Genomic DNA, 26,367 nt, shown 5'->3' with positions numbered 1-26,367 from the left:
GCGCAAATTGCCCTACTCCATGGTGAATCCTTTGTGAGCAGATGCTAAGTTATGCATCCGTGGGCAGCACTTTTCCCTCCAAGGTATTTCCTGATGATTTATGCATATTTGCCAGGGTAATGCCACCTGCTTTCCTTGTATCCAGAGGGTGCGTGTGAGTAGGCAGACCCCTAACTCTTTCCTCCACTACAACCAGGATATCTATAAGTATTTAGTATTACTTCTGTGTCTATGTCCCTCCTCGAAGTTGCCACAGGTGATCCAGAAAATGTTGACTTGCTGTTTAGGAAAGGATTCTTGGAACTGAATGTGAAAAATTCCATTTATGCACAGGCCTCCGTGTTTTGGCTTGGTATGGCCAAAGGTAATAAATGAGGTAATTTTGGATTGTTTTCACATCATCAAGGCAAGGCGACTAGAATGAGCAACCAGAATGACAGAAGATCCCAATTTTTATATGCTGTTTTCCACCACAGAATAAGATGTGAACGTGTGTGCAGGAATGACATATGTCGAAGCTAAACTATGGTGTCAGAGGGTCACCATTAAGTGTGACAGTGTTGTTTTGTTCTTGTTTTGAAAGTTTTTCAGGAGTGAAGAGTGGAAGAATGGTTCCCAGGGAACAGTAGGACTGCCAGCTATGGATCGTGTGCTAATTGTTAGGCTGGAATACAAGTACGCATCCATTGATGATACCTTCGTGTTTTCATTCTAATACTAAGAGGTTGAATTTTCCAAGGTTCCCAAATTTTGTTTTCCGTTTTCATCAACCAATTAAATACTGTTCAAGTAAGGAAATGACTATGATGCACTGGGCTTTTGCAGTTTTCTTCCAAGTTAGGCAAGTTTAATCTTTCAGTTGGAAAGGGAAAAATCAAGGGGTTTTAAGCTCACTAAACATCATTAAAGGACTAAAATAACAGAGGGAAATATCAGACAGCTAATAACGTAATATTTGAATTTTAGATTATTTAGTGATTTTGAGCAAGATCAAATAGATAGATATCAAACTAGATAATAAATACCAGACTTTTTTTTTTTTGATAGACGACAAGGAGTAATTATATTATTTCACTTTTTCCCTTTACCTAGGTAGTGACAGTGGGCAGTCACAGCTTGTTTTGTGTATGAATATAATTGTTCTTCAGGAATGTTGATTCTGCTTCTGTTGGCTTTGCACCCTCTGTTAAGTGTCCTGAGAATCTCTTTTCTTTGGCAGCCTATATACTGACGGAGTTTGCCGTATTGTCATGCTATGCATCCTTTATTTTTGGTCTTAACTTTATGGAAGATGGGAAGTGAAGTTAGAAAAAAAGATATGGGAGGGTGACTGCTAATGAATACATTGTAAAGACAATCTCTGCTATGTCAGAAGTCTCTTACTTTGTCTCTAATGTCTTTCACATGCTTTGCTTCCATGGGTTAATGAAAAAAATTTTGCTGTAGTTGCTGAGCCTCAACGGTGAGGTGTTTCTTATCACTGTTTCCATATAGTGTAATGCTTTATAACATTAGAATATGAAAATATCCCTCTAATGCCATCCATATCCTCTCTACAAGCTGTAGCTATACTAAATTCTTTTGTCTTTAGCTTGGGAAATCAGTGTTTTTGTAAATATTTCATAGCAGGGAGTGGAGAATTATCCAAATGCAAATTGGAATCATCCATCACTGGATTCAGCATTCGTTATCTGTAGAAGCTGGCTCTCTTATCTGTAAACTTTAGGGAATAAAAGAGTTTAAGCCAACTGCTTCTTGAGATCTAATCAATTTCCAACAGAACTTTCCAAATTTCAGCTGTGTCCTCCATTTTCTTCATGCTAATTTAACTGTGGAAACTGCCTATACCAGAGAGAACATAAGCACATAGATCCTTCTTCTGTTACTTCTCTTGCTCATATACCATTTCATTCACAAGGCATCTTCTGCTGTGTTTTGTTCAACTACTGTTCCTGGTTTTAAGTCCCTGAGAAGTGCATGTACCAGAACTTTTGAAAGTCAAGTGTGTAGTGGTTTACCCATTTTCAGAGGAGCACAGTATCTACCAAGAGAATCTCAGAGACCAGCTGCATATTTGCGAAATCAAACATCATTCCCCATTTGAAGACACCTGAATCTTATATCAGTGAATATGATCTCATTACATGCTGCTTTGCCGTTGGTAATTGCCTCCACAAACAACAGAAATGTCAGACTAAGTGGAAAAGGTGTCAGTAGAATTTTTCTTTAAAGGAAACTGAAAATTGAGATAAACCGTGACTGGACAAACTAGTTAAAGTCCCTTAACCTTTTCCACTTAACTCAAGATTAAGGCACTGAACAAATACTTTTCCTACCTTTCACAGTTACTTGCAAAGCAGAATATTTTCCCTTATCCTGGGAATCTTGGTGTTATTAAAAGTGAAAAGGCAAAGCACAGGAAGTGAACAGTGTTTTCACATCTTACTGTTATAATATCTTGTATTGGTTCTTTTTTATCATATACTGTTAAAGAATCTTAAACAAGGGAAAATGTGTCAGTGGCTACAGTATAGTTATCTCTGTCAGGGGAAGAAATTGCACTTCATCAAATTCTTTCTCATGGATTTAGGGTATCTCTCACATTCTTGACCTTTCAGCCCCTTTAGCTGGTAGTGAAATTATATGTCTGTAGAGATGGAGTGTTTAAAGGTATTTGTTTCTAAGCTTTTCTTTAAATATGAAAACAGAGGGAGAAAAAATTGAAAGCTACTTTGTGTTTCTGTTGTCTTCAACATGAAGGGCTACATCTTTTTTCTTTTTTCTCCCCCATCTTATTTGTTTCCCACACAGAGGAAAAGCTATTAAAAAGCTGGAGATGTACCAATTTTTTTACTGAAATAAGTTTGCATGGTACATTTGGCAAATGTATTCAAATTTTCCGTTCCCTATATAACATTCTGTTGTTTATCCTGTTTCTAACTAACACTTAATAATGTTCAATTTTTTTCTGAAAGTAGAATGAAAATTGTAGGAGACGCAAATTAAGAAACGTGATTGCTATTTATAATTTCATGTTGCTTAAGCAAAAACTAATTAGACCTTACTGTGTTTAATCCATCCATAAATGTGAGAACATTCACTGTTGATTAATTGCATCTCATAAGCATTCAGTTGCTGCACATTTGATTTAAAATGTCAAGGAATACAGTAAACATTTGTAAGTTTTCTTTTTTTGAACATGTATGCAATCCTTCTATAGAAGCAGCCAGAAGTTCCCCCCATAGATAAAAAGACTATACTAAATATGCTTAGAAATAATTTTGAATATTATTCTACTCCCATCCTCTTTGATTAGCATATTGAAAGACTACTACCTTTGAAATATTTTCCAATTTTGTGATCAAAAAAATCCTGACTATCCTAATCTCCTTTTATATTGTAATGATGCTTTAGAGTGAGAGTGGTAGTAGACTAACATGGACATTCCCTCTTTCAATTTTGGATAGCGCATGAAATTGTTCACATAGATTTCCTCACTGTGCTCTTGGGAATATAATCCTTTGTTAACACCTTCAGGAATGGTAGAATAGTGATTTAAACATACATTCAGCTCTTAGACAAACTGTGTCTCCCAAGTTAGTGGACCTCAGTGTAGAAATCTGTAAAATATGAATTTAGCTGAAATGACTGAAAGTTCATTGATTAGGGGGCATAAAGCTCAGGAATGGCTCTTACTGATTTTTAACAAGCACTACTCAAGAGCAAAGCTGTTTACTTATTAGAGAAAAGGGGTTTTTTTTGTTCTTTGGGGTTTTTTTTGGTTGTTTTAGAATTAGTATGCAGTGTTGTGAACAATAAGGTTTATACTCCAGTTATAAGTCATGGCTAGTTCCCCACCTCTCCATTTCCCTGGTTCTGATGAAAAAACCCCACTATCCTTCTGAGAGTGCTATGCATGAATGAATTACAATTCAGAGATATAACTAACAGTAGTGATGAAAATCCCTCTGTGGCCATACTTTCCTTACATATACTCAAGCAAAAAATGTGTGCTTCTAGAATTTGTAGATATTGACATAGACTCTAGGGTTATGATGAAAAAGAGTGCAGAAGCTGAGGCATTCCTCCTCATCACAATATTAAGATGTGTGAAACATAATGTTTAGATGTCTGATTACTTACTTGCTAAAGACAATATTTTATTCTACCAGACATGAAACTATTTTTTACTCATAAATAACTTCTGTATACTGCTTTCCGAGATTAAAAGTTCAGGGAAAAAAATCATTAGACAGCTAAAATTGAATTTACAAAAATAGTAAATTTATCTCAAAGTAGGGATGCTCTTGGAAGAAAGTCTGAACAGCTATTGAGATTTTCACTGATTTATATGCATGCTTGCAATGAAGATTTCAAGAAAATTAAGCCAAATTAATCATAGAATCATAAAATTATCTGGTTTGAAAGGGACATTAAAGATCATCTAGCTCCAACCCCCTGCCTTGGGCAGGAACATCTTTCACTAGACCAGGTCACTCAAAAGTTTCAACCTGGCCTGGACCACTTCCAGGGATGGGGCACCTACAGCCTGTCTAGGCAATCTGTTCCAGTGCCTCATGAACTGTACAGTGAAGAATTTCTTCCTAATATCCAATCTAAACCTGCCCTATTTCTGTTTTAAGCCAATAACCCTTGTCCTATTACTACATATCCTTGTGAAAAGTCTATTTCCAGCCTTCCTGCAGTCCTCCTTTAGGTACTGGAAGACCACAATAATGTCTCCCCAGAGCCTTCTCTTCTCCAGGCTGAATAACCCCAGCTCTGTCAACCTGTATTCATAGGAAAAGTACTTCAGCACTTTGATCATCTTTGTCACCACGCACTCCAACTGGCCCACGTCCTAACCTATGTTTGGGTCCTCAGAGCTGGACACATTACTCCAGGGGTCTCATGAGATTGGAGCAGAGCTGGAAAAATCACCCCCTTCAACCTGCTGGTCATGCCCAGCCTGTATTTGTGCTTGGGATTGCCCCCAATCCAGGCGCAGGATCTCACACTCAGTCTTTATGGACTTCATGAGGTTCATATGGGTCTACCTCTCAAGCTTGTCATGGTCCCTTTGTATGGAAAGGGAACATGTGGGATCTCACATGCTCTCAGAAGACAGAAGAGATGTCAAAACATCTGGCATGTTATTATTATATCATGTTGTATAAAAGATAAAATGGGCATAAAGCAGATGCCTCTATATCCGGTCTGAAGTCCAGGGCATGGTCTCCAGACAGATGTCTCATGTTTGTGCTACCTGTTTTACTCCCCAATTTTCATGAAAGCTGTGTAAAGAGGGAGGTAGAAGTTGACCAGCTGTTCCTCCTGCTTATGATCGTTGACAAGAGAAGCTCAACAAAACCACTTCTGGTAGTGTTACTTTATTTAGACAAGATTTGATCATACAATAATGTGTTTGCACAAAAAATAAATATTTGCGGAAGATATTGTTGTTTTCAGTGTTTTAAATTGGAATAAAAACTGCATAATGAGTAGAGAGAAAAAGGAAGCTGTGGATAAAAGAGAAAAACATGCTTTTACATATGTTGTGAATATGTTGCCAGTGCAAAGTGTTTGATAGACAATGCAGAAAAATAACTTTTTGATGTGCAGGTTGCTGTCAAATTGTGAACCATCCCTATAAAATAATTTATTTTGAGCTAACATTTTTATTTTTTGAGTAAATGGCTGAAATACTTTAACAGAACAAAAGACAAACAGTGTAAAAATACATCCTGGATGGGTTTCAGCTTTCAACGTGGATACTCAAAGTGTCTATGAGAATGAAATCCTATTCATGAAAACCAATAGAATAGACAATCAGAGTGAGCAGGAATACATCTCTTTGAGAAAATCTTTGTGAACATTGATGGGTTTATGTGGAAGTTTTAGACTAACCAGCCTCTCAGTTACAGAACTTTGCAAGAAATATCACAAAACTAATAGTATCTGGCAAAGTATGACCTAAACTGACAGTGCTGTTCTTCCTTAAATATATTGTTACATCAAGAATTTTATGCAGTAAAGCACTCTTTTCTGAAGCTCTGAGTAACAGATTTAAAATCTGGAACTGAACACGGATATTTCCTTGAAGACTGCAAAAATCTTATTGATGTTTAGATCTAGTCATGTTGAAAAGGAATGAGGAGGGAGAGTATGAGAAATATCATTTAACTCTGGTTTGCTTCTTGAAGTGTTATCTCTCTTAAATGATCCAAAGTGATGGAGAAGACCAAAAAGTCAGTGTCAGACATGTTTCATCATAGAAAAAACTTCTGGGAAAGGTGTTTGTACCTTTCCCTGAGAGTAACTGAGCAGGCTCATCTCAGATGGACAAACAGACTAATTTGGAGCTGGCAGAAGGAGTTAGGGAAATGGTGTTGTAGTAAGCAACACATTATCTGTGGTAACCAGAGGGAATGTGCTGCAAGCAGAGGGGACTGGATAAAAACCCACGGTTTTTCTACACAGTCATCAAAGGGTAGACTTGATTTTCAGGTTTTCTATTCAGTCTTTTTCACTCTCATTAGATTTTGATAGTCTCAGTCTTAGCTGTTTAATTATTTGCTCTGGAAATCCATTATCTTTGAAAATTATCTTACCCTCTAAACCCCACTTCCCCACATGGAAGATTTTAAAAGAAAGGCTGGGGCAATTGCTCCTCAGGCCCTGAAGCTGTGAGTCTGTATTGCTAGGTATGTTAGTCAAATCATCCAGAGTGGCTTGGAGCAAGTTAATAAAAATCTCAAAAACGTCAGAGGGGTATTTTTATTTATGTTGTTATTTGCAAACATATTAAAGAATTGTTCAGTGTTTATCACTGACAACAGTAAGCACTTTAGAACAGTAGAAGAAGGGGTAACATCATCTTTGGCTTGGGGAGAAGCTCCAGGGAGAAGTGCAGAAAATCCTTCATTTTTGACTCTTCATAGAAGAAACAGAATTCAATAACTCTACTTTTTCTTGTCTAATCAGTGTTTCCATGCAAACAGTGTTCATGGGTTTTTTATTAACTGACTTACTGTTTCACCAGACTTCTGATATTTTTTTTTTTTAATCACAATTTGTCTTATTTCTGTTTTCATGTTGTGGAATTCTGGGCCTTCCTACTATTTGTGGCTAGCTCTTAAATTTACAAGAAGTTAGATCATAATAGCAAGGCTGTTGAAAAATATTGTCTGCTACTTCTTAGTTTAAAAAGTTGTTATAGTATGTGTCCAGTTGTTTAAAACAATTAAGAAGTAGCTAAGCAAACAATAAGTTATTTAACTCCACAGTGTTTACTTTGAAACAAGTGTAGATTTTTTTAACCATCTTGGCTGATGGCAAGCTAGATTTGATAAAACTAGAGTTCCACTTTCCTGAACTAGATTTGGGAAAAACATCAGCAGTTTCCCTCACATGTTTTTCATTTGCTAGGACTAACCACTATTTCCAGCGGTCAGGGTACCTTTACCTTACCATATCGAATATCAGCAGTTTTTTATAGCTTCATATGTCCCTTGACTTCCAGGATTGCTTCTTTTCTTCTAAAAATTTCAAGGTGATTCTATGTAGGAAACCAATGTGCACTTTAACATGTTTATCATCCCTATATTGGCCATCTGTATAAAGAGCTAAGGACATTTATTGGGCAGTCTTTCCTTCTTCTGACTGTGACAGTGGTCATTGTAGTCTACAGTTGCTCTTGAGGGGTGGCTGAGCCAAAAGGTACTGCTGTTTACCAAACTTAAACATCTTGCTGCTGGGCTTTTAAGGATTGATCATAGTCATCAGATGTTTTAATACCTCTGGTAATTTCTACAACTGGAGAAGCTGAATAATAGATAAAACTGACCTATGGATACCCAGGAATGGTTCTTTGTCAAATAAGCGTCCTGTGTCACATAATCACTCAAAACAGTTTCTGGTAGATGGCTGTCTTAAAAAACAAAACAAAACCAAACAAAACAAAACCAAAAATCAAAACCAAAAAACCCCAAAACAAACAAACAAAAAAACCCCAAACCAAAACAAAAAAACCCCCAACATGCAACATGGAAGTTACATAAATAACTTAAATTTTTTGTTAAATTGGTCATATTTTGAATGTTTTTTGCCAAGTTTTTTCTTTAAGTTCTGTAGAAGAGGAAGTGAAATACAGCAATATTAAAATACAGTAGATTAAAGCTCTTTGAGATCTAGTTAAGCATTATCTCTTTGTTTTTGTGATTTTTTCTGATAGTGACAGCTGAGGTTCAGCCTTGAGAGAAAGAATAAAAGATGAGCTACAAAGGTGAGTTTTGTTCACTGCCAAAGAATGAGTTAATGTTGGTATTTTAAAGTAATTGGTAATAATAAGAAGAAATACGTAGAATGCACTTCATGTTTACAAGGTACCTGTTCTCTCATTTTTAACTCTGATTTTATTAAGATATGCTTTCTATCTGTAAGTTGTCCCTATGTATTTGTAAGGTATAGCTTTTGCTGTGCTTTTATATCAGACCGTGTCAACATAAAGTTTCAGAAATGCTGTAACACTATATTATGAGCTTAAACTCTTTTGGATGGCTGCAGTTTTACTGATAATGACACTTAATAGATGCTCGAGATACTTGTAGGAAGATAGAACAGGTGTGCAGAGGACGTCTGTACTTCTTTGACTACATCTGAGATATTTGTGAAAAGCGGGCATAACTCAACTGCTTTGTATTCAACAGATGATTTTTATGTATTAGCAAAACAAAGATTTTTCATTTTGGTTTTCCTCACACAATTTTCTAGTGCCACAGAAATCTGCTGTCTTATCGATAGATCTTTTCAACATATCTGAAGTACAGTAAAGCCTTAAAGGATGGGCTAAAAAAAGTAGTCTGTAGTTTACAAACCTATACATAATGTGTGCAAAGAAGTGAGGATCTCTTGGACTAAGTAAAGATTTAGTAGTATGGACTTAAAGGTTATAAGGCTACACTGGCTCTGGCACCTCAGCCAGCTTACCTCAAGTTACAAGGATGTGTTCTTGGCTGGAGTGTCTTATGCTGAAATATTATTGGAAAATCAGCATAACACACACAGAGGACAAGAAAGTTTGTTAAAAACAAGCATTTAAAACAAATTTATTGAGAAGTATCACTGTTTTACCATTACTGTGTAAGGCCCAGTCCTGCTCCATCTCATGTCTATGTCTCACTTTGGAGTTCTGCTGCTTCTTTCAGAATAAATTCAAATAGGCACTCTGCATTAAGTGTTATTTTGTATCATTTTGCTTCCCCGTTGGTGACCTAGACCACATGACTGCTCTAGAAATGAAATACCTTTCTCAATTGTGCCTTTCGCATGCTGGCTGAGCTGGAACATTTTACTTTTTCCCTCCCATCTCATTTTTGGAAAGTATTACTTTCCTGTATTATTATTTTCCTTTATAAAACGTTATACCACGTTAGTGAAATTTACTAGAATCATTGAAAAGTGTGTGAGGATCCATGTATTAATGCAGGTTTATAAATATCAAAAGAGAATTTTGGTTCAGTTTTTATTGTGTGTTTCAAGGCAAATATTGAAAATGTTGCAAAGTAAGGCCTGGGTTTTAACCCAGTACTGTACTCATGAAAAATCGCAAAGAACTTGAAGCTAGGGTTTGGGGGGCGGGGGGGGTTTGTTTGTTTGTTTGTATTTTAGGCCACTAAGAATGTACTAAAGGATTTTATTGCATTAACTTCTATTACCTTTCTAAAAAAATCAGTTAATTTACATACTGATTAAACATCTTCCATGCCTTTCTAAATTATTCTTAATTACAAAGGCTGTTTCCATAGTTACAATTTATATCTTAATTTCATAGTAGATTTCTTTCCACTTATTCAGCTCATTCCATTTATCTACCCTATTTGTTATTTGAACTACACATAAACTTCAGGGGAGCTTATCTCTTACAGGTTTTGAGAAGGAAAAAATGTATTAAGGAAGAGATAAAACTGTTTAGTATGCAGCTAGTTCAATTACCACAGATAGACTTCTCTCTTTAATAGAAATACAGGTCTTTGAAAAGAGTCTATAAGAAAATAAGCCAGAGAATCAATTAGATTCTCCTAGAATTGAATAAAGTACAATAAGAACCATTTAAAAGCTGTAATAGTTTTTAACAAACAGCCATAATTTTTACTGTTTGTGAGAAACAGATAAGTCATGAAGGCATTTAAAACACTTCTAGACAACTGTAATGCTTAAAGGAGTCCATTAATATTTTAATTAAAGTTGAAAAATAGCGTTCTTTTCCCTTTATTAAGCTTATTTCTTTACAGAGGGCAAACTTATTGAGAGCAAACCTGAGGAGAAAGAGTTGAAGGTGTTTGTTGACAAAAGCTCAACATGACCCAGCAAGATACTCCCACAGCCCAGAAAGCCAACAATATCCTGGGCATGACCAGCAGGGCTAGGGAGGGGCTTCTGCCCCTCTGCTCCATGCTGGTGACACCCCACCAGGAGTGCTGCATCCAGCTCTAGGGTGTTCAGTAAAGGAAAGACATGGACCTGTTGAAGCAGATCCAGTGAGGGACATGAAGCTGGGGGCTATACTCCCTCAAAAGTTGAACAGAACGCTGGAGCAGAGGAGTAAATCTCTGCTAGACTAAGACTTTCTAGTGTAAAGTCCATAGACATTTAACACAAATGACCTAGCAGCTCACTTGTGAATAACATCTTTATTCTATGGCTGCATATGTAACCTTTAAATTCTGCTTCATCCTTATTGTTGCACAGTCATAGCCAAATGGCTTTAAGGTTATTTATTTGCTAAGTTTTTATACACTGAGTTCAGCTTCTGGCAGTCCCTACTGTTTGATAGTGCAATGTGGAATTAGTCAAGAATTCTGGGAAAAAAGAGAAATGCCAAACTTGCAACAGACCTCAGATGATTTTAAGTGATAGTTTATGACCAATCTCCTACTTGGCCAAAAAATAGACTGTGTAAACAATTTCCCACTATCCATCTTATTTTGAAAGTGGAATTGTTTCCTGAATATCAAAACCAGCTTGGCCTAACTCTTTAACAATTTGTTGCTTACATAGCAGTGCTGAAATGACTTATGTCCTCCAGTATATCTGAAGGACAGTACAAAGGAACTCTTTGGTTACAAAGTTTAAGGTGTGAATTGTACATTTTCCTCTTACTGCTCAGCCAGTCTGTGGGGAGCTCCTGTGCCCTGGAGCTTAGACTTTAGGAAAGGTATAGGCTGAGCATTCACTGCAACCAGCAAGCTGGCAAAACTGTTTAGTTCCAGAGGTCATATGGTCATATCAATCTAGCCACAGTTAGAATGTGTTCAAGCTGGATCTATAAATGGCATGCTAGATTTTTTGGTTTTCATGGCATGAAGTAACTGCATGATGTCAAAAAGGGTTTTCTGCACATTGATTGTAGGCAATGCCATTATGATGTTGTCTAAACTGCTTTAGATTCTGGCATTGCAACAGTATTTATTGGCTCTGTCTTCACTTTCCTCTTTATTCAGGCAGTTCGTTCTATGACATTTCTGAGTGCTTTCCTTCTTTGAAGTGCCTGGATTTTGCTTTAGGATATATCCCAGTAAAAAAGTAAAGCAATCTGATTCCTAAACTGCTTTCTAGCCATCAGGGAGTAAAGGTGAGGCAAAAGATTTTATTTAAGATTGGCCAAAGGCAATGAAGAAAAAACAGTGCATGCATATTTTGCTGCCACAGCATCCATGGCATTCTCAGAATTTCATGTTTGCTGCCATTTTGTGATTTTGTGTCAAGAGTGATGTGTGTTCTGACACCTTCTGAAGACAAATGAGGAGTTCTCATTGATTATGATGGCTCTTAAATTGCTTGCATTTTCAGTTATGCTTGTGATTACATCATGAAGATCATCTCCTTCTCCTGATCTTTCCTTTCCTGAAAAGGAAAAAGAAGTAGGTTTCTCCAAGGTAAAAGACTATAATTGATAACTTTCTAGAGTAAAGCTTTGAAACTGATGTTTTTCTCCTTCTCAGATCTTCATATGACCATTGCGAGAGTATATCTTATAGAAATATGATGTTAAATTCTATTTAATTTCTTCCTCCTTCAGATTTTACTCCCAGATAATTTATTTATCTTTATGTTGATAGGGTTTGAAAGACATTATATTGAATTGTCTGTGGAATGAAATTTAGGCAACACCCCATACTCTTTATCTTTGTTAAATCTAGGTGACTATCCATAATGCAGAGGCCCTCTAAATCACCCTTCTTCATATATCTCTTCTCTGTTTTTATGTAATGCAGTTCTATTCTCTATGGACTCATATGAGTGAGTGATGTACTGGCAATGGAGTATGCCAGTGGGTCACAGCCTACTTATTTTGCCTGAGTCACCATTGAACGTTGTTTTTATTGACTTGCAGTGAGGCTCTCTTATTGACAAAATGCAAGCTATGTGACTCAAATGTTCCTTAAAATAAAATAATCTGATGGAGCTTAATCCATCAAATAGAATATTTGCTTTAAATCCTCCAGAACTTGATTGCTTGTGTTTTGGTTTTAATGTCACTTAATGAAAATAAAGGAAAGAGCAATATTCTCCATTTGTTCCTAGTGCTGCAAAAATCCTTAGATTTGATATTCATTTCCATGCACAATAATTAATTATCATTCTTTTAAATTATTTTTCCAATGTAGAGTCGAGTTTGAATGTTACATGTGCAATATTTATTAAGGTAAGAGCTAACATCTCGAAATACTTAGATTGGATCTATAAATTTTTAGCTTTCCAACTTCCTTTTCATTACTGATTTTATCTAAGTGTAGAATGTATGGAAATGTATCTGGTATTATAATGAAACTGAAGAGGAGACTGGACTGGAGAAAGTAGCAATAGCATTTTTGAAATGTTAATACCTGTTGTGGGTCAATCCCTCTGGCAGTTAAAACCCACACAGCTGCTTGCTCACTCCCCCTACAGTAAGATGTGGGAGAGAACGGGAAGGGTAAAAGAGAAATCTTGTGGGTTAAGGTAAAGATAGTGTTTAATAGGGAAAGCAAAAACTGTGTGTGCATCAAAGCAAAATAAGAAATTTATTCACCACTTTGCATCATCATATAATTCTAAGATAGCAAGGCTTCATCACCCGTAACAGTTAATTAAGGAGGGAAACACCGTAACTACTAATATACCCCCTTCCTCCTTTTTCTAACTTTTATTACTGAGCATGATGCCATATGGTATGTGATATCCCTGGAATAAGCCTCGCTGCATAGATGGAAGTAGTGAAGCATGATCCCGAAACACTGCAATTGCCCTAAGGGAAAGAAAGGTCGTATCTGGAACCTCTTCAGAAAACTAGGTGGACCCAGGTGAGCTTCTGAGGTATGATGTGTCCCTGTGGTGTCCCTCCAGGTGGGGGCAGAGGGAGAAATTATCTTGCTTGCAGGAGGAATGGGCTGTTTGAGAAGATGGCTCACTAGGATATGGGGATGCAGGAGCAGGTGAGCAACTTGTGGAACATCAGGAAGGATGAAGGGCTCAGGATCAACGCAGAAGAGTGAGATGAACAGCTTAATCCCCAGAACCACCTGCTGGGGTTCCCTGTACCAACAAGGATATGATGAAGCTGCAATGTGTGCCCAGCTGCACAGGCAGGTGAAACAAAGGACCAGCTGTCCCAGCTGTGTCTTCTTCCAACTTCTTGTGCACCCCCAGCCTTGAGCACTCTATGATGGGCCAACCTGAGAAACAGAAAAAGGTGTTGATGGTCTGTAAACATAGTGAAATAGTGAAAATATCAATGTGATAACAAAATTGCTAGCAAAGCCAAACCACTGTACAATCCAGTACAAACCAGTATAGTCTTGCCCATGCTAATGCATTTAATGTCTTTCTAGTAAAGTGCTTGCTTAACCCAGCAAAAAATTCCCAAAATCTCTACCAAAGATGCCTAAAACATTGCATCCAGAGGAGGGCAAAAAAGCTGGTGAATGGGCTGGGAAGAATGGATATGCAGAGCAGCTGCAGACTCTGAGCTTGTTTAGTTTGAGGAGAAGGAGGCTGAGGGGAGAACTTCTTTGCTCTCTGGAACTTCCTGAGAAAGGGGAGATGGAGGTGCTGAGCTATCCTCCCTGGTACCCAGTGACAGGACTCACGGGAATGGTTCAAAAAAGGGGAGGTTCAGATTAGAGGTTCAGATTAGATAGTAGGAAACATTTCTTTACCTAGGGAGTGGTCAACCACTGGAACCGGCTTCCTGGAGAGGTGACTGATGCCCCAAGACTGTCAGTGTTGAAGAGGCATTTGGAAAATACCCTTAAGCAGGTATGGTGTTCAGTCCTGAAGTGTCAGGCATTTGGATTATATGATATTTGTAGGTCTTTTCTGGAACTATTAAATTCTGTTCTGTTCTGTGGGTTCTTTTTTTGGGAATGGCATCATTTTGTTTCTCATACAATGTTTTATTATTATTTACCTACATTATGGGAATGCCCAAAACACTTATAATGTGAAACTGTTCCCTCCAAATCAGGCCGAGTAATGATTACTGGACATAAGGCAAAGACGAGTCTGCACCTTGGGTCTCAGTTTTAACTCTTTAGATCCACAACACTCACTTCTTCCAGCTCTCTGGGGCTGGAGTGTATGGAGTTACATGGTTAGTTCATAAACCACTTGTGGTACTACCACCTGATAAAGCAGGACAGGCTCAGCAAGAGAAAGTTTTCAGTAATTCTTTGTTTCTCAACTTAGACAGGTCTTAACAGTTTTCAAATGTATGCATCTCTAATGAACATGGAGATTTCAGATGACATGAACTCAAGTTCAAAGACTAAACTGCAGTCCCTATAACAAAAGCCATATTTGTACTAATGGAGGTCTTCCAGTATTTATCACTCTTATTTCTCACCTCAACCTTCCCCACTTCAACCTTGTGCCTGAAAACGCAAATTCTAACAAATTAATGAAGATGACTGCCCCACTTTCCTTCTCAGACCTATGCGCAACCCCGCTTCCCCTGCCTGCCCCAAATTAGCTTAGTCAATATAAACAGAGGGGCCAAAACATTGCAAAGTCATCACCAAATTTAAATAAAACCCTGTAATGGAAAACATAAGACAATAGTAATACATGGTCCCGCTATAAAAATATGTTCCTTTTTTTTTTTTCTGCTTTTGGAAATCTATTTGAAAATTTATATTTGAACCGCTGTCTTGTAGCTACATCACATTCTTTGCCATTCTGTTATGACTTCTTTTATCTTTTTTTCCCAAAGGAATAAATGTGCTTAATTCTTTGTCCAGTTCTGTCAGTTCATTACTTAAAAAAGCAATTTATGTCAACAAGTTATGTGTTTCAAAACACTAAGCCTCTGCCTCAGATTGCAAGCACTTTTCTGGTCACAGTCAGTCATCTTATGCTATTTGCTAAGAAAAATTTGTTATATTGATTGTACTTGCTGTGATTGAAGTTGAAATATTACTTTAAGAGGCTAAGGAATGTCCTTATTGAGTTGCAAGTAGCAATTATGAACTGTCTTTCTTTTTTTGAGTAGAATATAGTATCAGACGAAAAACTGAGAGTTGGCCTCAAAGCAGCTATTGTTAAAGTTTACTTCAAGGAAACAAACTTTCTCTATGAACAACATCATGTTAGCAACATCCTGCTTCAGAACGATGTTGTAGGCTTCATTGTATTTAACTGCAGCTCTTTCAAGTTCAATTGACAAAACTGACATCAAAATGACAAAGAGAGTACTTTATCTATTTTGAGATGTAAGTAAGTTTTTTCGGTTTTTTTTGGTCTTACAAAAAAGATATACTTCCTGCTAAACGATCTCATAAATTCACTTTTCCCTATTCATCTTTTGCTATAATATTTTAAGCAAAGTGACATTTAAGGAGTCATATCTTACCTGCCAGCACAGATGAATTAGTTTAGAATCTACACTGAGCAGTTAATTTATAAAGGACTGTCTGTGTCACTGAAGAAAGTTGACTATCGTCCAGAAGCTCTGTTCCTAGTATTAACCTGCAGATGATGAAGTGTCTCATATTCTTAGCACATTAAGTTCCAGATATCATTCAACCTAATTCTCTTTTTCCTAACATTTATGTTTATAGGCCTTCAAGGTATAGCTGTCAGTGTTCTTAGATATGCAGGGCATGGAAGAAAGAAATGGAAATGTGTGGCTTGACAGAAGATTTTGGTCACTTGCACTATTTAGAGTAAGGATGCTGTGGCAGCTGGTGGGTCTAGGTCAGAAAGAACAATAGGAAAAATGGTTAATTTAGCATATAAATTCCATATATAGGAAGTGCTTTTATGTGTCTGGTTTTTTATTCTGTCTTGTGGAATAAAAATGTGACATTACATTTACTTGAGCGTCCTCTACAGCAATTTGTGTGCTATTTGGTAATATAAACCCTGGAAGATAAAATGAACTAGGGTCAAGCCTGAAGTTTTTCTTACTCGAGTGTATGCGAGGGTTGAAATATAATCTTCTCCATGTTCTAGATATATTATATGTATATATGCGTATTAGAAGTGAGAAGAATAGTCACACTAATCTTAAAGTATTTCATAAACCCTTCAAATATGGAGTGATATTTCCATGACACTGTTTATTTGCTTTGGCTTACACCCAATAATTAAGCTGTTTATTGTCTACGTGGTCTTCACCAACATGAAATAAAGCACGTTCATTTGAACCATTAAGGTTCAGCTGACTAGTGGAAAGTCATTAAGATGCCTGCAACATAGTACTTCAATAATATAGATGTAGAAAATCTGATATTTGGTGGGATGGACTGTGGGTTTAAGAGAGTGATTGTTGAATTTCCTTGTTGACTCCCTCATGCTTACAAAGTGTAATTTTTTTCCTGTTAAAATAAAATAAAATAAAATAAAATAAAATTCTTCTTCCCAGCAGACCTTTTGCATGACTTTGAAAATGTGTTATGGGCAACTAAATACAGCCCAAAAGTGATCATTTCATAATGGAGCCTTGTTTTCTGCCTCTCTCTTTCAATCAGTGTTTTGAAATTATATTAAAAGTTCCTTCTTTTCTTAGTAGGAATGGCTGTTTACACATATCACTAAAAAGAAAATTATTGTTCTGGAAGAATTACTGTTTAAGTTTCTGAATGGTCAAGACATGGCACAAATACAAAATTAAGAATTTAATGAGGACAATAGAGACAAAAGTTCCATCAGAAATGCAAGTTATAATTTCTTAACATTACTCTAACAAGTGAATAAATGCACATCTTTGCTGCAAATCCAGTAACAGTTTTATTATTTTTCCGGATGTCTCTGATTTATGTCAGTTTTCAAGGAAGAAGTGCCATGTGGGAGATTATTGTATTTTTTCTGAAGTTGTTGAAGCAAGAGGACTAGATACTCTACAGCATGGAGTTTTCATTTCATGGTAGCTGTCCCAAAGTGTTTATTTGGCATGCTAGGACAAATAAGGCAAGTATCTAGTCTAGTACTTGTAAGAAGGATGGTGAAGTCCCTTTAACTCCTATCTCTGCTATGTTTTTGCATTGTCTTTTTGGCTAATTATTTCCCTTTGCTTCCCATGGTCTTCTCTACCCACTCATGCACTTGGTGTTATTTAGGGTGTGCTCACAACTTGCAGTGTTATTAAAAGATACGATGTATAACTGGAGAGCAGCAGGTTAATTTTTTTCACTGCAAGAGATACAAAATCACTTAATAACTGATGATTTATTTTTCCACCTAAAAGTTTTGAGCTCCATGTAGGAAAAAAAATTGTTATTGTGTTCCCTAACTGAATACGATTTGTTATTGGCCAATAGGAAACCTATCTGTTGGGAAATAAACCCATATTTTTTATCTTATTCTATGTGTTAGCTACACTACTAAATGACAAAATTATGTTTTTAGTATAATGACATGATATACTAAATAGTCTGTAGTAATGAATTTTTTGGCAGTACACATTTTGAATGCCCCAACAGAGGTCACATTTTTGGGTCGCAGAACAAATAAAAACTAGAACACCACTCTAATCAAACTACGTCAATATTGGCCTTCAACACACTAATATTAAGTGACCAGGTTACTGAGACTGTAGATTACTCGTGTAGTCTAACCAAAGGGAGATGAAATTTTCCAGTGCAAGGGGCCATCATGTTTTGGTCTCTGAACACTGCAGGGAACTCTGGGAGTGCACATGCCAATGTTAAATAATTTATGCCAATCTGAACCTACACTGAGCCAGGGTGTGCCAAGGCCGTTTCTGTTATTATGAAATTCTCCATGCAACTGCTGGCAGTGCAGTGCTTGAGGTACCTCCCCTAGTTTCTAAGGAGCCAGCTCAAGAATGAGGAGCTTCAGTTTGTGCAGAAAATCTGTGGTTAAATTACCCAGGATGTATGTTCACACAGCCATGAATAAACGACTTCTATCTTTCAAGCCCTCTGGTTTACAGCAAACACTGGTATTTCTGTGCTATAGTTAAAATTACTGTGTGAGGCCATTAAGAGATGACAAGCTGAGCATTAAGGCAGTAATTTGCATCAAAGACTGAAGAAATTTCATGACCTTCGTTTTTCATAATACTACTTGGAACCAACTGAAAATAAAGCCCAGGCTATGTGAAATAATTAAGGAAAAAAGTGGAAAAAACCAAAATCAATATTGTGTTTTACTCAACTCTCCATATAAAATGCTATTTGTTAATCATCCTAATTTTTGTGGTTCTTCTGAGAAGCCTTACATCCACATGCATTCACATTTAATTACATAAATCAGTAGCATTTTATTAAGTCATTTCCAATTTCCACTACTTGACAGCTTCTCTTTTCCTGTAGAAGATATTTTTTCTGAATATTCCATAGCCATACTGGTGGGAAACTGATTCTATTTCAAGACGCGTAAAGATTACTTTGTAGATGCTCAGAAAGGTGGGATGGGTGCTGGCTTTTTAAAGTTAGGTTGCAGACAAATGGAGATATATTGTTTACGACCCTGACCTTATAAACCGTGTAATGTATAGTGGTTTTTTGTACCGTATGGGGTTTTTTTTACTGCATCGCTTTGTTTATTTTCTGCTCGTGTCTTTTAATTCCTTGACCGTATTTTCTAGAGTTGACTGTCTGCTTTTAAATTATGTTTGTCTCAGAAAAATAAAGCAGCTTGAAGATAGTTAGAGACTCTAATTTTAGAAATGATCAGAGGTAATTCTGCTCATTATAGCCCTGATGCTGTATGTTGCTTTTCAGTATTGGAAGTGATGTCTCTGATGGTAGTAATGTTTTCCTTATGTTTATTTTGGGAGGTTTTTTATTGTATTTCATTTGAGTCCAATGGACTTAAAAATTTCCAAGAGAAGTCTCCTTATTTTTTGTTATGCTTATTTAGAAGATGGTTTTCCATTACCTGGGTGTGAAATCAACTTAGTATACCACGTTTATAAATCTCATTAACTGCTGGTCTGCTTGATGTGTATAATTACTAGGCTGATTCCTTTGGTGAGAACCGCAGTGACCATCTGGTTTTTTGTTGTGCTGTTGTCTGTTGTACTTAGAAATATTAAGGACTTCTTCTTTAGATAGATCTAAGATAGCTTTCTTCCAGAGTTTCAATTGCTGCACTTCTGCTATTGATTCCTGTTTAGTGTACATGAAGTGAGAAACAGCTTTTATTTTCCCTATGTTTCTAGTTTTTCTATTAAACTGCAAACATCTGCTTCTAAGGGAGATTTTGTAAACTGAGGGAACTGAGGGAAAGAGTGAATTTTGTGATAGTTATTACTGGAATGAGCATTGCTGCTCAATTATTTTTATTTATTTATTTATTCCTTCATTTATTATTTATTTTTTTTTTATTATTATATAGAATGGAATATAACATGATTTTTTTAATGGTTCCACATAATTTTAGGGGTTTTCAATTTTGTTTTTTAATTTTATAAACTGACAGTCATTGGGTTTGGACATCTGTAACACACAATTTAGACTAGTAACTGACCAGCCGACCAACCTTGTTTTAAGGCAGAGGTCTATTTTGAGCTGTTCATTTCTCTGTTTGCTAATTGCGTGTTCGAAAATTAACATTTTATACTTGGTGGTGACCACAGATAACAAGAGAATGCTTTTCCACACAAATATTATTTGGAAGTGCTTCTTAAGGATCCACACATCTTCTAGCAAGAGTTGCATTTAAATGTTTGACTGTCACATTAGGATACAGTTGAGTAAACAATGTGTGAAGCAATTAAGATATGGTGCTGGAATGTGAATATCTGTCCTATCTCCTCTCAGTCAGCTGTCTTTTTCTAGGCTGAAGAAGCTTTTGTGATTTAATTTTTGGATGTACAGTGTTGCCTAATATCAAAAGACAAAAACTCTTGCAACAGTATTAAATGGTAAGATAAAAAAGCAGTTCTTTATTGGAAACCCCCAGGTGCCTCCCTAGTTATGGGCTTGGGCCCATATTGGATTTCTACTGTCTTTATAAGTTTAAATTAGCATATTTGACAAATATAGTTGAATTAGAAGAGCACTTGCTTATGTAATTTTCCCCTGGGTACTGCCCCACTGGAATTGGTCCAGGTCTTCTTTTCCCCATTTCTTGTGTCTTCTCAGATTCTGTTTGGGAAACAAAATGTTCTTCTTGTAGGTTCTCTTCTTGCAAATAAGACTAAACAATATTTCAGGAATGTGTTAAAAGGTTAACTTATTACTCTAAAATCTAAGAGAAATAGTAGGAAAAATATGGGGAGCTATATAACCCTGTATTAATAATCTACAAAGCTACAAATATATGAAAAATGTATAAAACCTGAAATCTTTAGGTATCAACAGAATCTCTTCCACCTTTGGCTAACCTTTTACATTCTTCTCTAAGCTTTATCCACTCTGCTACATCCTTTTGAAGGTTGGAAAGAGAATATTCACAGTTTAGAGGTGGCAGCCACTGGAAACTTGAGTCTGTAATGATGTTCTACCTCTTACAAAGTACCTTCCTAATTATCCCTAAAACCTGTTTGCTTCTTAGACCACTGCTGGATTCTGAATTTATATTTCTTTATTTATCATACCTTCCATGAATATCAAGGGCTATCTCAGAGAACGTAATATTATTTCAGGGTAACAGGACTTATTTTTTTGGGGTGTGAGCATTCCTTTCACATTTAGTCTTCTACTGAATCCTGCAGAAGTTATCTGCAGTTCTTCAGAGATGCTTTTTATTTTCCTTCTTCTGAACTACTTTGCTTTATCAGCGGTTATGATCTTACTCTTCTTCTTTCTCAGGTTCTTTACAGTCTATCCAACAGTGCTGATCCTACATATATTCATAACTCTACTGGTGACCCCTTCCAAGGTGAAAACACACAGTTTACTCTCACTTTCTGTCTTTTCACACATTATTTATCCATGCAAGATCCTTTCTTCCCAGGCCATAGGCACTTTACTTCCTAAAGAATACTCAATGAAAGCTTTCAACTAAAGTCTCTTATTAATTCAGACTGCCTCTATTAATTTTGATCTTCCTTATTCCTAGTCTTGCTGAAATTTGCAGAGGAATCCAGTGATTCTGTAACAAATTATTTTCCTTTTTTACAAAACCTTGTGGTTCCTTCCCTGTAATATAATTTTTTAGTCAGATGACCAGACTTCTGGTCTCTTTATTTATGCCTTCTACTGTGGTTTTCCCATTGTGAATGTCGGGCTTAGAAACCTAGAGTTGAGTCTCTTTGGCTATTTTCCAGTTCTCTGCTCTGAGAGGGAAGAGGTTAGCCATTAAGCTATTTCATTTTTAAGATCACTAGGTGATTACCACCTGGCCTTGGCAGTTTGTTTCCTTTTTATTGAATTTCTTCCACAACCTCTCCTGCCACCACTTCATCTTCTATTCTGGCTCTGCACATAAGGAAAAGCTCAACAAGAACAAATACCGAAAAGTCCCTTTCTGGTACGTATTTTCTTCTTACACAGCATCTTTTTTATTGGGGTTTTTTACTACTCTTCCAGGTTATTTGGCATGTTTCCTTAGTAATTACACATATTTTGTCTCACCTGGAAACTAGAAAATGTGTGAACTTGCCCAGAAATAAAGAAACTTTTAACAGCCTCTGATATTTTATTCTGGGAAAGTGTAAGAACCATGACCAGTACATAACTCTAACCACTCCACTCTCCATAGTTACTTTAGTATTACTGATTTAAGTACAAAAATAAGATCCTAAATAGAGGTCTGAAAAATTTGTTTTGCATGTGTTGTGGTTGAACTCTAGCTGGCAGCTAAGCGCCTCTCAGCTGCTTGCTCACTTCCCCCACCCTCACCATGTTGGGATGGGGAAGAGACTCAGAAAAAGGTAAAACCCATAGGCTGAGGTAAGAAGAGTTTAAAAATAAAAATATCAAAAGCAGCAGCAATAATAATAATAATATAATGCTACAAAAGAAGAGTTGTAAATTTTTTTTTTAATTTAAGCCCTTTGGATAATATCAAGTATGTGTTTAACAATGTGAAAAAATTATTCTTTGTGTGTGTGACTTGGAACATGTCCGCATAAGGAACTCTTGGTAAAAACATTTTAAGTTAAAATAAAACAAGAAACTAACAGAGGTGACAGCTTTGACTAACAGAAGTATTGCCATCTTGCAGGAAATTCTATCTAAACATAAGAAGAAAAAAGCCAAACAACCCTAGTCAAGTACTGGCACAGCTTGTTCAGGAAGGTTTTGGAATCTCCATCCATTTTGGAGATTAATAATCTCCATCCTTGGAGATATTCACAGCCTGAGTGAACATGGTGCTGGTCAACCTACTCTAGATGTTCATGCTCTCAGTAGCAGGATTGGACTAAGTGATCTCCAGAGGTCCCTTCCAAACTCAACCATGTTATGTTTCTGTAGCGGAAGGTGAGATTACATTTCTTACTGCAGTAGGCACATTGTATTGCTTGTCCAATTCCTCTTATAGGGACTTCAGTTTCAGAATTATTTAAGAAGAGGAAGTACAATTAAATGTCTTATCAGGAGAATATATTTTCTGAAAATGAGAAGTCTAACTGAGGGAGCTTCCAGAAAATGCATTATTAACAAATTTTGAACCTATATTTTAATTGGAAATATAAAATATATATATATTTTTTTACCTATATTGACCTATATCATGAAAGATTCATGTTTGATATTTTATTTCAAATATTTTAAGCAATATTATAGTTTGGGGCAAAAACTTTCAACCTAGCATTTTAATGCAGGTAGTTTATTTTGGTATGGAAATGCAGATTCTAGTGTTATTTTCTGCCTTTGGGAAGCCTGAAGTTAAGGTTTGAATATTTATTTAAGATGTATTTAATCAACTGAGGCTTTAAAATTATTTCTCCCTTCTCTTTTTTCACCTCAACAAATCACCACAAACAGTTTGTACTTTAACTTGTCTTTTTACCGACCCTGGATTTGTGGGGTTTTTTTAAGAAGAGAAAGGGAGAAAGGTGCCTCTAAGAATGAAGGTCAAGTGACTTAGTGATGATGAATGGTAGATTGTCCTTAATGTTGTGCTGTTTTTGAAAGTAAAAGAAACAAGGCAAGGAGACTAGCATGAAATTCAAATAAAATAAAAGTCAAAATAAAACCTGTAGAAAAATTGAGATTTTTAATTTTTTAGGTGTGCAGACAGTGTTTTTTACCAACCTTGGTCATAACTGATGCTGGATTTTTTTTCTTTTTTTCTTTTTTCTTTTTTCTTTTTTCTTTTTTCTTTTTTCTTTTTTCTTTTTTCTTTTTTCTTTTTTCTTTTTTCTTTTTTTTTCTTTTTTCTTTTCTCTTTTTTTCTTTTGTCTTTTTTCTTTTTTCTAATCTGTGTCTGAAATGCACTTTGCTATGCAATTTATGCTTTATGTGTACCCTCTGCCCATTTACACAAACTGACGTAGTTGCATTAAAACCTTTGAATACTGACAAGTTCTAATGGCATGACAGGAAATGCTTGTTTCTTTTTCAGTCATGGTACTTTTTCTTCAGTGATAATGACAGCTTCCCATGAAAGATGTTCAAAATTCAAATCAGAAGAAAAAAAGTGAAATCTTCTTGTCATTTATATGTTAAACCACTTGACCATAAATATTAGGAAAGGACTATAATCTTAAGTACTTTAAATTCCAATTAGATTATGGAGTTTCATTTGTTACCTTAGCAAGCAGGGCATGTTTGATTAATTCTATAGTTTTTCTTTAGATAATGGTGATATGCTGTATTTTTTCCTGCAAGCAATGGGAACTTTTTGAACTCCCTGATAAGCTGTGTAGGTGTCTATAATGATAAAATGGTAGGTGTTAAGTGTATATTAAATATATAACAATTAGTGTGTGGGAGTGAAGTAGATTAAAATATGAAGTTTGAAATGCTCTGATGTGGAAAAATATCTTTTTCTTCTGTATTATCATCATATTTAACATCAGAACTCATCTGTTTTAACATGAGAATACTTGTGGTTTGTTTTAAAAATAAGAACCAGGAAAGTATTAAACAAAAATGTTTGAAGTCAAGTTCTAACATTCTCTTCATTTGCCATTTCTGTCCTCAGACAGACCCCTGTGGACAAACTCTTGTGTGCTTCATGGTAGTAGAAAAGATGTGAAATGAAAGGAGACAACGCATCTGTGAGCCTTGCCCTGGGCAAGGGAGCAGATGAGAGTGCAGCTGGTATCTAAGGGAATGTTTCCTGTATACTTCCTGAATACTTCCTTTGAATATCCTGTTGGTGAAGCAAACTCTCTTGTTTCAAGAAATTTTGGTGAAAGCACAAACCGCACAAACCCACAAATCTAGATGTGATTCTAGAAGTGATTTTCTCTCCTTTATGGCAGGCTGTAAATACATTAAGATGGACAGGATGTTTGCTTGGCTGTTAGTTCAGGACTGACAGACCTTTGTTTTTAAAAATATCTGTGCCAGTTTGGCCAATTTTAGAAATACATCCTCTGAGAGAAGGCAGGTTACAAACCATCCCTCCCCCACCAGGTTCGGGAAAAAAACATTTTCCTCGAAGGAAAGTGAAAGACATAAAAGCTATTTATTTAACAAACACATGGGAAAAGGATAATAATGCTAAATAATAAAATCTCTCACTGTGGAGAAAAACCTGGAGAGTGTTAGAGTCCTCCCTTTGGTCTCCTCGGAGCTGGGGCTTGGCACAGGGCCAGGCCCTCTGCGCTCAGTGGAAAGTCCTCCCAATGTGCTCTGCTGTTGAAGCAGTCCAGCAGAAAAGGGAGAAAATCTGAAATTCCAGGGAAGGAAAAAAAGTTCAACTCTCAGTCTCTCCCCAGAGAAAAAGAAGCTGAACAACTGGCCAAAAGCTGACTGGGAAGCAGCAAGCTGGGTGCTTCCTCGTTCTCCTGCCACAGTTGAAAAAAAAGGTCTCTATCTCTGTGTGACCTTGAACAAGCTGCAAACTGCTTTGAAAAAGTTTTGCTCAAGTTTTCCTTCCCCCCCCCTCAGGCTCAGTTTAAAGGCATAGAAAGGCACAAAATTAATTCCTGGACATAGGGCAGCGATATGGGATACACATCATAAAGTCACCCCAAGACAAACTCTTAGAAGATATTTATTGTCACATACAAAATAGATTGTTATTATTTCTTTACAGTCTCAATACTAAGCTGAATTTTACCTAATTCTTGAGTTGGATGCCCTTAACATGTCTTGGAAAAGCTCTGACAATTTCACTTTATAACCATGTCAAAATTGTTTGAGATGAAGTAAGGAAAACCAAAGAACAAACACAAACAAAATCACAGGCACTTTGATATTTCTTATTAGTTGCAGGCAGAATAGTAGTGTACTTAGGTGATCATAAAATCTTTGGAAATCGGCATTTTCCCGTATATTAGGTGCAAGTTTTGTCAGCAGGTAGGTTCTGCCGGGGCTGCCCGGGCCGGGCCCAGGCGGTGCCAGCGGCTGCAGCGGCCCCAGCGCAGGGCACGGCTGAGCCCCTCAGCCACGGGCGGGCGGGCGAGAGCCCCGGGAAAAGCCTGGCCAAGGGAGGGCAAAACGCTGCCCGGCAGCCAGGGCTGAGCGGGGGAACCGTGCGGGAAACAGCCCTGCGAGCCTGAGGGGACAGCGGGAGCGGGGACGGAGGCGGGAGAGACCCGGCACGGATGGCCCTGGGCCAGGGAGAGACCCCGGCGGGACAGGGGCTTCCCTGCGGCCACTGGGGAGGACCGTGCCTGCTGTTAAAACCGCTGTTGGCAGTCCTGTGGGGGCAATTCTGAACATAGGTTGATATTCATGACACACTTCTGACTGCTTGGAAACTATGTACCAAAAGTTCTGTTGACCTAAACTCAGGGAACAGTAAAGTCAAGTACAAGTAAAGACCTTTCTTCAGAAATACAGGTCTTCTGAGGAA

The 26,367-nt window shown here is 36.9% G+C and overlaps 1 long non-coding RNA gene across 1 annotated transcript in view; it reads left to right on the top strand.

Moving 5' to 3' along the window:
• LOC104689848 overlaps positions 1-8,286 on the top strand; it is a 124,700-nt gene extending 116,414 nt beyond the window's left edge. Inside the window, exon 3 of the long non-coding RNA XR_005601524.1 lies at positions 8,234-8,286. This is a non-coding gene — a long non-coding RNA (uncharacterized LOC104689848). The remainder of the gene's footprint in view (positions 1-8,233) is intronic.
• The last annotated feature ends 18,081 nt before the right edge of the window (positions 8,287-26,367 follow it).

Source organism: Corvus cornix, chromosome 2 (genome assembly GCF_000738735.6).
Source record: "Corvus cornix cornix isolate S_Up_H32 chromosome 2, ASM73873v5, whole genome shotgun sequence".
NCBI classification, from domain to species: domain Eukaryota; kingdom Metazoa; phylum Chordata; class Aves; order Passeriformes; family Corvidae; genus Corvus; species Corvus cornix.
Note: the sequence above shows the minus strand (reverse complement) of the source record. Positions and strands in the feature narration are given on the sequence as shown.